At 47.9% G+C, this 12925-nt stretch overlaps 1 long non-coding RNA gene across 2 annotated transcripts in view; it reads right to left on the bottom strand.

Annotated features, from left to right (window-relative positions):
• LOC138288514 (uncharacterized) overlaps positions 1-12518 on the bottom strand; it is a 35737-nt gene extending 23219 nt beyond the window's left edge. The window contains exons 1-2 of one of the 2 annotated variants that reach the window (XR_011202426.1): positions 12386-12505; positions 8535-8634 (exon numbers count right to left, since the gene is read on the bottom strand). This is a non-coding gene — a long non-coding RNA (uncharacterized lncRNA). Of the gene's footprint in view, positions 1-8534; positions 8635-12385 lie in introns of both variants that reach the window. The other variant, XR_011202427.1, reaches the window with a different exon arrangement.
• Between the last annotated feature and the right edge of the window lie 407 nt (positions 12519-12925).

Raw genomic sequence — 12925 nt, 5'->3', positions numbered from 1 at the left:
CCAGAATCCCCACTTGCCAGGGTGCTGGTTACAGCAGCCCTGCACAACTCTCTCGCCAGCCCAGGATCACTACCTGGCGACTGACCACCCAACCTAGGGACGACACCCTTGGGTTGCACCGGGGTCCGGGGCGAGCTTCCCCCTCCCTGAACCCCACTTCCAGAGTCCTGCGTTTCCCCACCTCAGGAAAAGCCACCAGAAGTTTCACACGGGGTGAGCACACTAACCGCCCCCTCAACCAGGTCAGAGTTTACCCCCTGAACCTGTCTATCTAGTCCAGGGACGACACCCTTAGAGTGGACCATTGCCCAGCGAACCAGGACTTCCTTGGGAGCACACCTACCCCCGAACCAGATCAGAGCTTACCCCCTGAATCTGGCAATCCAACCCAGAGTCACTACCCTGTGGTTGAACCCCTACCTGGAGCACCAGGACTTCCTTGGGAGCACACCTACTCCCCATCAGGTCAGAGTTTACCCCCTGAACCTCCAACCCAGAGTCACCACCCTGCGGTTAAATCATTGCCTGGTGCACCAGGACTTCCTGGGGGGCACACCTACCCCCCACCAGGGAAACACCTTCCCCAAGGGCCACACATGAGTCTGGCTGGCGTAGGTCTCCTGACCTCTGCCCATCTGACAGAGTCTGGATCCCCCCCTAGCCCAGAAATGGTCTCACCAAGGTCATTCCTGGGGGGCTCTGCTCTCAGAGCTGACCCCTGACCCTCCAGGTTCTCCACTGGGGCCCGCAGTCCTCTCTCAACCCTATGCCTGGATTTCCGCCTCCTCCACTGTAGAGTGAGACTACCAGACACCAGGACCTGCGGAACGCTACCACCAGCCACCCGCCCAAGTCCTAATGACAAAATGAGATCCTTCTGAACAGCTTGCCGTACGGCACAGGCTAGGCTCACCTCCTGGCGTTCACTCATGGAACCCTCCAGGACCTGGGAATTGAGCTTGGGTACCCTGGGCCTCAGCCCAACCCCATTCCCTCTCCTCTGAGACTGGACATGGGGTGCCTTACCCGGCCCAATACAATGGGACCTACCTTGGACACAAGCCTTTTTCCACCACACCTGGTTGGGAAACACCTAGACCACTCTCATTAGGAACACCCCCTAATGCCACACCATACCCTCTGGTACGCAACCAGAAGCCTGCCTCCTTTGCAAGCTCCCTGGGGTCAGAGAGCTCACACACTGACAAGTGTTGGCGTAACTCTGAAAAACAACAACGAAGCAGGTGCTCTCTGACAATCAGATTAAACAGCCCTTCAAAATTGTTTACTGTGCTACCCTTCACCCATCCATCTAGTGCAATGCAGCAATCCTCCACAAACTCCTCCCAAGACTGATGGGACAGTTTCTTACCACCCCTAAACCTTTTTCTGTATTCCTCAGGGGAAAACCATACTTCACAATCAGTGCATTCTTTACAGTGGAGTACCCCTCCCTGTCACTCTCTTCTACAGTCAGTAGGGCATCCCTCCCCTCCTTAGGAATAAAGCTCCCTAGGCCAGTTCCCCAATCCTTCTCAGGGATCCTGCGCTCTACCAGAGCCCTCTCATATTCCTTTAACCACTGACGTATGTCACCCCCCTCTTGGAACCTAGGTACCAGATCTATGGGTATGTGAGGAACATCTTTGCTACAGCACTGTACATTGCTGCCACCACTGGACTCCACCTGCAGCGCTGGTGAGTCCAGAACCTTCAGACTGCGCTCTAGAGCGAGTCTTTCTCTGGCAAAGGCCCTCTCTGCCTCTGCCATCCTCTCCTGTACTAAGGCCTTCTCTACCTCAGCCCTTCTCTCCTCAACATCTAGGCGCACTAACTGCAACTTCAGATCCCTCTCTTCCCGTCTATCTCTTAGCTCAAAAGGCGTCAAGGAATGAGAGGTAGCCCTGCTTCTTACACTGGACCCAGTAAGGGACTCTCTATCACTGGGGCCTTCCCTGTCAACTGGCGTCCCCACCCGGTCATTCTCACCCTCCTGATCAGTCTCTCTACCACTCTCTAGGGATGAGGTCTGGGAGCCCTCCCATTGGGAACCCTCGCTACACTCAGGATCCTCTGGGTACCCCCTAAGCACACTCCCTGCCTGGGTATATGTCACAAACCTTTCAAAGAAATTCAGAGATCTCCTGAGGTCCCCTTCTACAGGCAGCCCTCTCTCTCTCTACAGAACCCCTCTAATTCCTCCTGCGTGTAAAACGGCAGGTCCTCTAAATCAAAGGTAAGCCCCATCTTGAAAAGGTACAAATAACTCAAATGTGACAACCACAATACCCAAGCGTGAGAACTGAAAACAGAAAAAATGACCAAAGAGAGAAAGTTAAGAGAAGCCAAACATGTGATGGTCTAAACGCAATCCTTGTAGTGAAATAATGAGTCACAATGGTATTGTGCAAGCGCAAGTCCTATCCACACCGCTGACAACCAATGTTAGAAATGGGGTTTCTGGTTGGTTAGGGTATGCACCTCAGCCAGGCAGAACTTACCCACTCTAGTCAGGGCAAGGGAGTTACACGTCCAAGATAACCCCTGCTCACCCCCTTGGTAGCTTGGCACGAGCAGTAAGGCTTAACCCGGAGGCAATGTGTAAAGCATTTGCACAACACACACACACACATGTGACGCAATATCCCCACCACAAAGTAAACACAACACCAGATCATATGAAAATAAACTGTATTGTACACAACGTAATTATCAGACCAAACATCACATATCAGTACTATCCTGCTACCTTAGCAGTTGTCAGAACGTTACACATTAGTTACTCTGCAAATTAGCAGTAGTCACACATAACACACAGGTTACTCAGTATTCTGCAACATAAGCAGTAGTCAGGAAACACGTTATCACATTAGAACACTTGTCATAAGTATATCATAAAACGCCCATAGTAGGAACATTAGAAAAAATATGGCAAGTTAGGGAAACATATTAGCAAGTCATGCTCATAAAAGGAACATTTGCATATGCCTATGAAACACCATCAAAAACAGGTAGGCAACATATAAATCAGACAAAGGGCCTCATTCTGAGGCCGGCGGGCGGCGGTCGTCGCCCGCCTGGCGGGAACCGCCATATGGCTGCTCCGCGGTCGAAAGACCGCGGAGGCCATTCTGGCTTTCCCGCTGGGCTGGCGGGCGACCGCCAGAAGGCCGACCGCCAGCCCAGCGGGAAACCCCTTCCCACGAGGAAGCCGGCTCCGAATGGAGCCGGCGGAGTGGGAAGGGTGCGACGGGTGCAGTAGCACCCGTCGCGAATTTCAGTGTCTGCCCCCGGCGCTCCTATGTGCAAAATGAGGGCCTCTGACATCCTTTTGAGGAGAAGAGGGGGGCACGCACCTCCTCTAGACCATTGACGGGCCACTCCGGGGACCGTGATTACTGGGGGCCATCCAGGAAGCGCTTTTCAAAGCGCTAAGGCCATACTTATAGCCCGGGTTGCGGTGGTGATTCCAGCATGAAACAGGTGCCTCGAAGTGCCTGAGGGCACAGAAGAGCGCTCTCTCAGCGCAAAGGGGATATCAAGGCAGCACTCCTTATGCAGGGAAAAGTTATAGGGGTCAGGGGCCACGGCACCCTGCCCCTGGGAACAGTGAAGCAGGAAGGAGCACAAGGCTGGTGGGTCCAGCTACAGGTCAGCACAAGGGGTGCAGATGATGGCAGTTCCTCCTAGTGACCAGGCAGGTCACAGGTTAGCACAGCAGCTGCAGTCCAAGGCGGTTTCCTGGTGAGTCCATTCAGCAGCATCTTGTGTCCAGGTTCAATTTCCAAGAGTGTTCCAATTGTGGGGAAAATTCCCCTGTACTTATAGTGAGTTCTTACAGTGTTTTACAATGGTAGGGAGAGGAGGTTCCAGCCAGTTACAACTGGTTCTGGGAGTGCCCCCTCTCTCCTTTTAGCACAGGCTCAAAACATCAGTGGGGGGTTAACGACCCTATTGTGTGAGGCCAGGGCACAGTCTTTACAAATGCAGGTGTGCCCCGCCTCTCCTTTCTCTCAGCCCAGGAAGACTATTCAGTATGCAGATGCACCTCTGTGACACCTCCACCCTCCCTGTGTACAGGCTGTCTGAAAAGTATGCACAAAGCCCCAACTGTCACTCTGCCCAGACGTGGATTGGAGTCAAGCTGCAAAACACCAGTGTCATAATCACAGATAAATGTGCACTTTCTAGAAGTGGCATTTCTGTGATAGTAATAAAAAATACACCCACAACAGTAAGCAGCATTTAATATCACCATCACAACCATACCAAACACGCCTACACTACCCCTCATAATTCAGACAATACCCCTTACACATAAGGCACGGTATTTCTAATGCAATCCTATGAGAAGGCAGCACTCACAGCAGTGAGACACCAAGTTAGGCTGTTTGTCACTACTAGGACAGGCCATGCAATATGGCACATGTCCTGCCTTTCTACACACATGGCACTCTGCCCATAGGGCTAGCTAGGGTGTACCTTAGGGGTGACTTACATGTAGTAAAAGGGGAGTTCTGGGCCTGGCAAGTAAGTTTAGATGCCAGGTCCCTGTGGCAGAAAACTGCGCACACAGGCCCTGTGCTAGCAGGCCTGAGACAGGTTTGAAAGTCTACTTCAGTGGGTGGCGCAAGCAGAGCTGCAGGCCCACTAGTAGTATTTAATTTACAGGCTCTGGGTATAGAGATACCACTGTACAAGAGACTTATAGGTAAATTAAATATGCCAATTAGGTATAAGCCAATCATACCAACTTTAGATGGGAGAGCACCTGCACTTTAGCACTGGTCAGCAGAGATAAAGTGCTCAGAGTCCTAGAGCCAACAGCGAGAGGTCAGAAAAACCAGGAGGAAGGAGGCAAAAAGACTGGGGATGACCCTGTGCAAGGCAAGAAGTCCAACAACTTCCATGCATTTTGTGGTCGGTATCCCCCCCTGCTTACAGTTGACATTAGTGCATTATAATTCCTCATGCGACATACCCTGCATGTGCGTTGTCTCCTGGTAGTCTGCGTTGTCCTGTCCTTGAATCCCTGTGACGATCTCCTCAGGGATGACAGCTGCGACCATCTCCTCCATGTGGTCCAGGGCCTTCTGGTGTGCTGGACTCCCACCTCCAGTCTACAGTGCTGCCTTCCTGTTCCTGGCCATTTTTTCCTTGGTCCTGCGCTTGCAGTCATGCCAGCGTTTCTTGCACTCGATGACTGTTCTGCGTACTTCTGCCACACTGTTAATCTTGTCAACAATTTGTTGCCACATAGCCTCTCTCCTACTGATTGGCAACTTTGAGGTGACAAACAGTTGGTGCTGGTGTTCCGTCACCTCTTTCACCAGAATTTCCTGTTCCTCTGCACTGAAGCTACACTTTCTTTTCTTCTCAAAACTGTCCTGGGTCTTGTGTGGGTCCTCCTGGCTGGTTCCTGGTCTGTTGTCATCTTCCTGGGGTCTGTACAGGCATCTGGGATCCATTTTGGCTCTCCTCTGCTGAAATGGCTGTTTGCGGGGAATTTTGACGATATTGCGTCAAAAACACTGCATATCCGGTGTGCGGTGTCGTAAATCGACCCACAGTCATTTCCGCTGGGTAAACGTTCTTTTGCTTTACGACTTGACGCTGCGGTGTGCGTAAAAAAAAATGACTTACACCTGTGGTTTGCGCCGCCGGGCGTCAAAGTATAAATTTGACACCCGCACGGCGCACCGAAATGGCGTTAGCCAGGGGTGATATATTTGAGGCAAAACTGCGGCGGTGCAGTTTTGCATCAAAAAGTATAAATATGGGCCCAAATGCTTTGGGTTGAGTTTCTTATTTGTTTATTATCTTCCACTTTTTTCAAAAATAATTCCTTAGAAGGTCTCCCGATTTTACTAGGAAGCAAGAACTTAGTAACAAGAACCAGTTAATTTATGTTCAAATTAACCATAAAAAAATTTAAAACGAATTTGGTTATGTTCAAACTATGTTGTGCTGAGTTAAAAAAGTGTTTAAACTCTTGGGATAAACATTCATAATATTCCAAAATATATAGCAACATAGTCGTCCAATGTAACTACACAAAGTTTTTGTTAATTCTAAAGTCTGTATTCCATACTCAAACCCTCTCAAGGCTATTTATGTAATATCATTGCATTTCCTCAGAACCATTCTTCCATTGCAAATACTAAAATATCAGAAATCACCACCATGAATATGAGGGCCCCATGAAATTGCATGAACTCTCATAGTCATATTTCTAGGTAACACTTGCAAAGCTCTGTTTAATCGGTTTCTTCATTCTCATGGGCAGCTAATAACCATTAAATACCAGTACCTTCCCAACAAAAATAATTAATATTTTTAAATCCAAATTTAATACTTGAACCCCATCAAGTGTCAGATTAGCAGTCTTGTGTATTTCCTCTATGTTACATTTCAAATGCATGTACAACACAATCAGAACTCGCCACCCTAAATATGAGGGACCCCCATAGGATTACAGTGCTTTTCATATTTCTATTTCTCAAGCCTGCAAATTTATCAGTTCGATCCCTGCATTTCTCAATAACACCCATAATTCAATACTTAAAGCAGTGTGTATAATTCTCTATGCACTGTTTTTACCTTTTGGTTCCAAAACATCTCCCTTACTCTGACTTTCTCTATATTATGTATTTCTATATCACCACCTCTTCTGTCAGAAACCACAAAATCTAATCCTATCCAATTCCGAAAAAGAATGTTCTTTTTTAAAATGTACCACCGTTGGATATTTGGTGTAATTATTCTTAATTGCTCTAATGTGTTCCTTCCATTTCTCCTTCAGTTTCCTTTTTGTGAAGCCAACATATTAGGCATCATTACAACTTTGGCGGTCTTTTTGGAAGGTCGCTGCGGTGGCAGCTGCCAAAAGACCACCTTGTTGTCAGTAATCAGACAGCCGAATTAAAAGTCACACACTGGAGACTGCCACTAAACAGCCACAAATCTGACACCGCCAGGACACAGGTGGGCGCGAAAGAGGTGGTTCCACCACCAGCACCGCCAGCCCGACACAATTCCACCCACCAGATTACAAGCTACAAATCAACACAGCGGTTCTACCATGGTGGCAAACCACTGGCGGTGTGAACAGCCGTTCTTACAATCCTACTTCAGACAGAACACAACACCACATTGGCCAGTTCGAATACCCCACACCTGACACTCATACTCACTGCACCATATAATACACCCCCACACAACCCACAATCCTTTGCGACTAAAACGACAATCACATACACCGAGAGCAGGCACAAATTGACAGATACCACCTTTACACAATAGGCACACATACACATCTCACTCTGCACACACCTTACAATTGCATGAACAGCAAAGTACACACATAATGAATACATGCAAACACCACAACCGACCTTCACATACAACTTAACACCCCCACCCCACCAAGCACCCTACACTGCACCCTTGAGCACACAACACCCATCCACACCCACAACACAACCACCACCATGTCCAGACAAAAGCACCCATGCTTCACAGACAATGAGTTGAGGGTCATTGTTAATGAAATTGTCAGGGTAGAGCCACAACTGTTTGGAGCACAGGACCAGCAAACATCCATTGCCAGGAAAATGGAATCATGGCAGAGAATTGTTGACAGGGTAAACTCAGTAGGCAACCATCCACGTACAAGGGAGGACATCAGGAAGAGGTGGAAGTACACACCACCAGATTGCTGTGAAGAAGACTGGTGGTGGGCTCCCACCTCCTCCCCCAGAGTTCACATCGTGGGAGGAGAAGGTCTTGGACATACTGCACCCAGAGGGCCTGACTGGAATACCAGGAGAACTGGACTCTGGTAAGTAATTTCCACTCTCCTGTCACACATTCGTCCTGTCCAGCATGCTTCCAAGCCACCCAAACACTCCCCAATTCACTCTATCTCCCACTACAACTCCCACATAATCACCTGTTGGCCCTCTCCTGCATGCCACACCACCACCCAGCCCCAATGCCCACACAATCCCTGGCAAATGCGCGGATAGCATTGCCAATTACAGTCACTACGACTCCCACAAAGCACTAGCCTACCAACCAAATAACCTACAAAGTGCTCTTCACAGTACATCTCTTGCATGTATGACTATTCCACTAGCTACACCAACTGTATGCTTCGACTGAGGACCACTACATGGCAATGAGAACAATGCAACGGCACTACACAATGACAAACATGGCCAAAAACAGCCACAGCACTGTCACCAAACCTAATCGCCACTTATCCAGATCAACAACCCTGAAATGGACTGATCATGGCTTGAAAGTAAGAAGTAATGCCCCATGCACCAAATGCACAGACAAGACAAGCTACCATGCATACACACATACCCTCCTCCCACTTGGACACCATGCTGCAATGTACAACCAACCCAACTCACATCTAGCAAGCCTGATTTGCCACAAGCTGGCATGGCACACCTGTCATGTGAACCGTCACACAGGACCTGAACCCACCCACCCAGCAAAAGTCACCTAGCCTGATTGACACTTACCTCAATGGAGCATGGTATATATGTAACAATCCACTATCCACAGACAATGTTTGCAGTGCTGCATCTGTCATTGGCATTGCTGGGAATCATGTCAAGCCCCCTGTATGCATCAGACAAAAAGATAACCAATCACATGTCCACCATTTAACTATCTCTCACTCCATCCACAAGTACCCCTACCACTGCCACCACGGAGAGGTTACTAGAGACAGACAGCCCTCCTCAGGATTAAGGCCCCAGTGAGGACAACGCCTCTGGATGTCTGGTCATTGACGACTTACCTGGCCCATCTAGGACACCTGGTCTGTCCACCTATCCCTGCCTCGCCCTGCCAACATCAAACCCCCCCCACTCTGTGGCATCAACATCACAGCCAACCCTTCATCCCAAATCCTGCACCCCAAGGTCAGTTCAATCAGTAGTGTGCCCCATAGTACAGGGACTTGAGTCGACCCCTCACACCCAAGACAATGAAGGTCCTGGTAACAATGGGAGTGGGCACACCATGCCAGGGGCCCAGGTAACTGGGGGTAGGGGACGTGAGAGGGAACCTATAGGCCAAAGGATGGGGCACCCATGGGAGTCAACAGACCAGCAAACCATCTCCCAAGTCTTGGGAGCATACCAACAATCCCTGGACAGGATGGGCCAGATCATTACCATGTTGGGGGAAAACCAAAGGCTGCAGAGGGAATACCACCAGGAGGTCATGCAGCAGTGGCAGGCCTACAATGCCACCATGGCCTCCATTGCAGGGGTGCTCAGGGACATCAACACCAACCTGCGTACTTTCCCCACCCACCAGCAGGCCCCTTCCACTAGGCACATCACATTAGAGCCTTCCACATCTGCCACCGCTAATGGAATGGAGGCCCTTCCAGGGGAACCCCAGGCCTCTGGCATCCCTCTCGCTGTAGCTGAACCCCCCCCACAAACGTGGACGCCCATCCAGACATCCAGCTGGAGCAGATGCGAAGATCAAACCCACTGCCAGGAAGTGAAACTCTCCTGATTTCTCTCCCTTCTGTGCCACTGAGACCCCCTGTTGACTGTTCAAGTACATGACTCCATTTGCCCATGGCATTGGGCCTGTGCTACCTACAGCTTTGCCACATACTCTGATGATTCCAACTAACATGACCCCACTCATCAACTGTTTGTCACTATATTCACCATTTATTTTATTATTACATTTCCTCTGTATGCCCAATAAACTCTTTTGATCACAGCAACAGCATACGTGTCTTTATTTGAACAAATACAAATGTGTTGTATGCAAAATGTTATGTGGGTATGGCCCCCTAAACCAACAGGCAGTGTCATGGACAGGACAGGGGGGCATCCACTGCAGGAGACACACTACACCAGATATTTCCGAGGGCAGATGTCAGGTAGTCACTATTCCAGGCACACACTAAAGTAATACACGCATCCAACCTCCAAAGAGACCATGACAGAGAGCTATATTAGGATAGAAGGCATGGTGCCACACAAAGCACATGTGCAGTACATAGTTGTCCAGCTTAGTGTAGATTGCCACCGAAGCAAGGCACAACAGATAACATTTCTATATCCCTAGTCACAGGAAATACATGACAATACATTGTATCTGTCATGTGTCATGTGCAAAACTCCATTCTGTGAACAGTCATCAACGGGGTAATGAGCATGAATGCCTCAAGCCATAGGTTACAGAGGCATTGAGTAACATCACACAGTCAGTCGGTGGAATTACATGAGAACAGGAGAATGCAGGACACATCGCTGAACACAGGTCTGTTCATAGGAGATGTGAAAGAAGCAACCTGCAGTGAGTACACATGTAAGAAAAGATACATGTGAAGTCTGCACCTTACATCCAAGCAGTCACCTCCCCCAACACAAATAGGGATAGAAACACATCACAACACCACTGATGATTCTAATAAGGAGGACCATTGTCAGCAATCACTGTAGACATACATGACTTGCAAATACACAGTCAGCATACCTGTATGTTTCTGGAAGTACTAATTGATGAGCTCAGTCCTAGAGTCAGCTGCACCATCCTCAGCTGCTTCCTCATCACTTTCCATATCTGCATCACCAGCCACTGGTCCAGCTGCATCGTAATTATCAGCTAGCAATGGTATCTGATGTTTCAGGGCAAGATTGTAGAGCATGCAACAGGCAACTATGATCTGGCATACCTTTTGGGTACCTTCAGAGACATCCAGGCACCTATACCTGGCTTTCAGAAGGCAAAATGTAATTTTGATTACTGGCCTCGTCTTGCGTGGGCCTCATTGAAACTGAGTTCCCCTTGCATATAAGGGTGACTTACTGATGTCAACAGCCAGGTAAGGTTAGGATAGACAGAGTCACATGTGTGCATAAAGGTAGGAACTGTTACAATTGCAGGTACAGCCACAGGGAAGAATGTCATGATAGGTGCCATAACTGAGACACACATTCAAATGCATACATAACAATGAGCCAAGCCTTCTCTCTGTGAAGTTGTGCCATCATGTGTGGGACATTAGTGTTCCTCAGAATGTAGGGGTCATGCACAGATCCAGGAAAGTTGGCTGTCACCTGGGCGATATACTGGCCTGCCAGACACACCACCTGAACATTAATCCTGTTCCTATACACCTGTTCATTGGCACTGGGAGTGGCTTTATGGGTGCCATCTATGGCCCCTATCAAATGATGGATGTGTCCCATATCACAGAAGTCTGCCTTCACATTGGCCAAATCTGCACGTTGGGGGAACCTGACATAACTGTCCAGGTGTTTTAATAAAGCACACAGTACGTCCTTCAACACAAGACTGAACATGGGCTGTGACATCCCTGCTGTCAAGCCCACTGTAGTCTGAAAGGACCACATGGCAAGAAAGTGTAGCACTGACAGGACTTGTACTGTGGGAGGGATGGGATAGGGATTGCATATGGCAGGCAATAGATCAGGCTCCAACTGGGCACATAGATCCATGATGATCTGACAATTCAGACGATAGGTCTGGATGATATGCCTGTCCTCCATGGTTGCAAGGTCAACTAGTGATCAGTACACTGGAGCATCTCTCAATATCCTCATGGCAGGGTATCTAGGATAGAGAGTAGAAAATGTACCAATTGATAAGTACTTCACACATATAAGTAGAACATGTCATCATTGCACACGTCTAATACTGTACGCATTGGTTACATTGCTGACACATACCTTTATGGGCATGCAGAAGCGTCACTGTTCCATGCATGTCACATGGATTAGCTAAACTATGATAGCATTACATAGGCCTACTCCGCAGTTTGGAAATAAATGTGTATGACACATTTATTTAGGGACAGTAAGGCATGATATGTGCATAAAATGGCAGCTGCCTGGCCTGCTGCACAGGACAGTTGGAAGTGACCTAAGTCCGCCGGTGTATCTTACACGTTTCTGTTGTTCCCAGCGAGCTTTGGTAGCATTGAAGTTAACCTTCACTTCCATAACTTTCTTGAATATTTTTTCTTTTAATTTTCTCCCTAAACAATGTTCATCACATTACCATTAGTTTTTTACAAAAAGTTATTAAGCCATCACTAATCGTTTAGTCATAAGTTCTCAATGTTCATCAAAACAGATACAATCACATAAGAAACAATCCGACTAATACTCATCGGAGCAAGTTCTAATATAACCCAATTCTGAATTATCATGCAGTACGTGTGATCCTAAAAGAGATAGGCAAATGCGAGCAAACTGTCAAAAGTCAAGGGCGTGATCATGCACTTTAATCCAAACACACGCTTCTGCCTTTCAAAAGACTTCTGTCTTGTTCGTGATGTTGCACACTGTGCAGCATTGCTGCCTTGTTTTACCTTGCAATTCTTTTTCCTTTCTTTATCCCTTCTTCACAGGTACCATTTTGCATGAGAAGTTGAGGACCGCTTGACTTCATGGGAACTGTATTGCCTCCTCCGGTAAGTATCTTCAGAGTTCTATGAATGCTTGAGGCAAGAAAAGAAGAGCTGGAACACAAAGCTGGTTTGCTGTTTTGGGTGGGGCTTTTAGTACAATTTCCTGTCGCAGTGCGGTGAGTCATTCACATGGCACGTGGCTCAAGGCATTTGGGGCCTTTCATGATGAGTCATTGGCATTTTGTTTCCTTGTCCATGTTTTGAGATGTTAAGTGTTTTGCCACTTTTTTTTTTTACAATAAACTCAGAGATAACCAAAGGAAATACATTATTCAAAGGAAACAAAGCCTTTAGAGATTCTCTTGGCTAAAAGCAATATGCAGACATTAAACAATGTAACAATTATTAAACTTTCACAGTAAACATTTATATAACAGAGGTTTAGCAACAGTTTTGAATTACATTTTGATGTTTTTATCTTACAAATTACTGCCACTCCTG

The sequence above is a fragment of the Pleurodeles waltl genome, chromosome 4_1 (assembly GCF_031143425.1).
Source record: "Pleurodeles waltl isolate 20211129_DDA chromosome 4_1, aPleWal1.hap1.20221129, whole genome shotgun sequence".
Lineage (NCBI taxonomy): Eukaryota > Metazoa > Chordata > Amphibia > Caudata > Salamandridae > Pleurodeles > Pleurodeles waltl.
The sequence above is the reverse complement of the archived record's forward strand: the minus strand, read 5'-3'. Positions and strand labels throughout refer to the sequence as shown.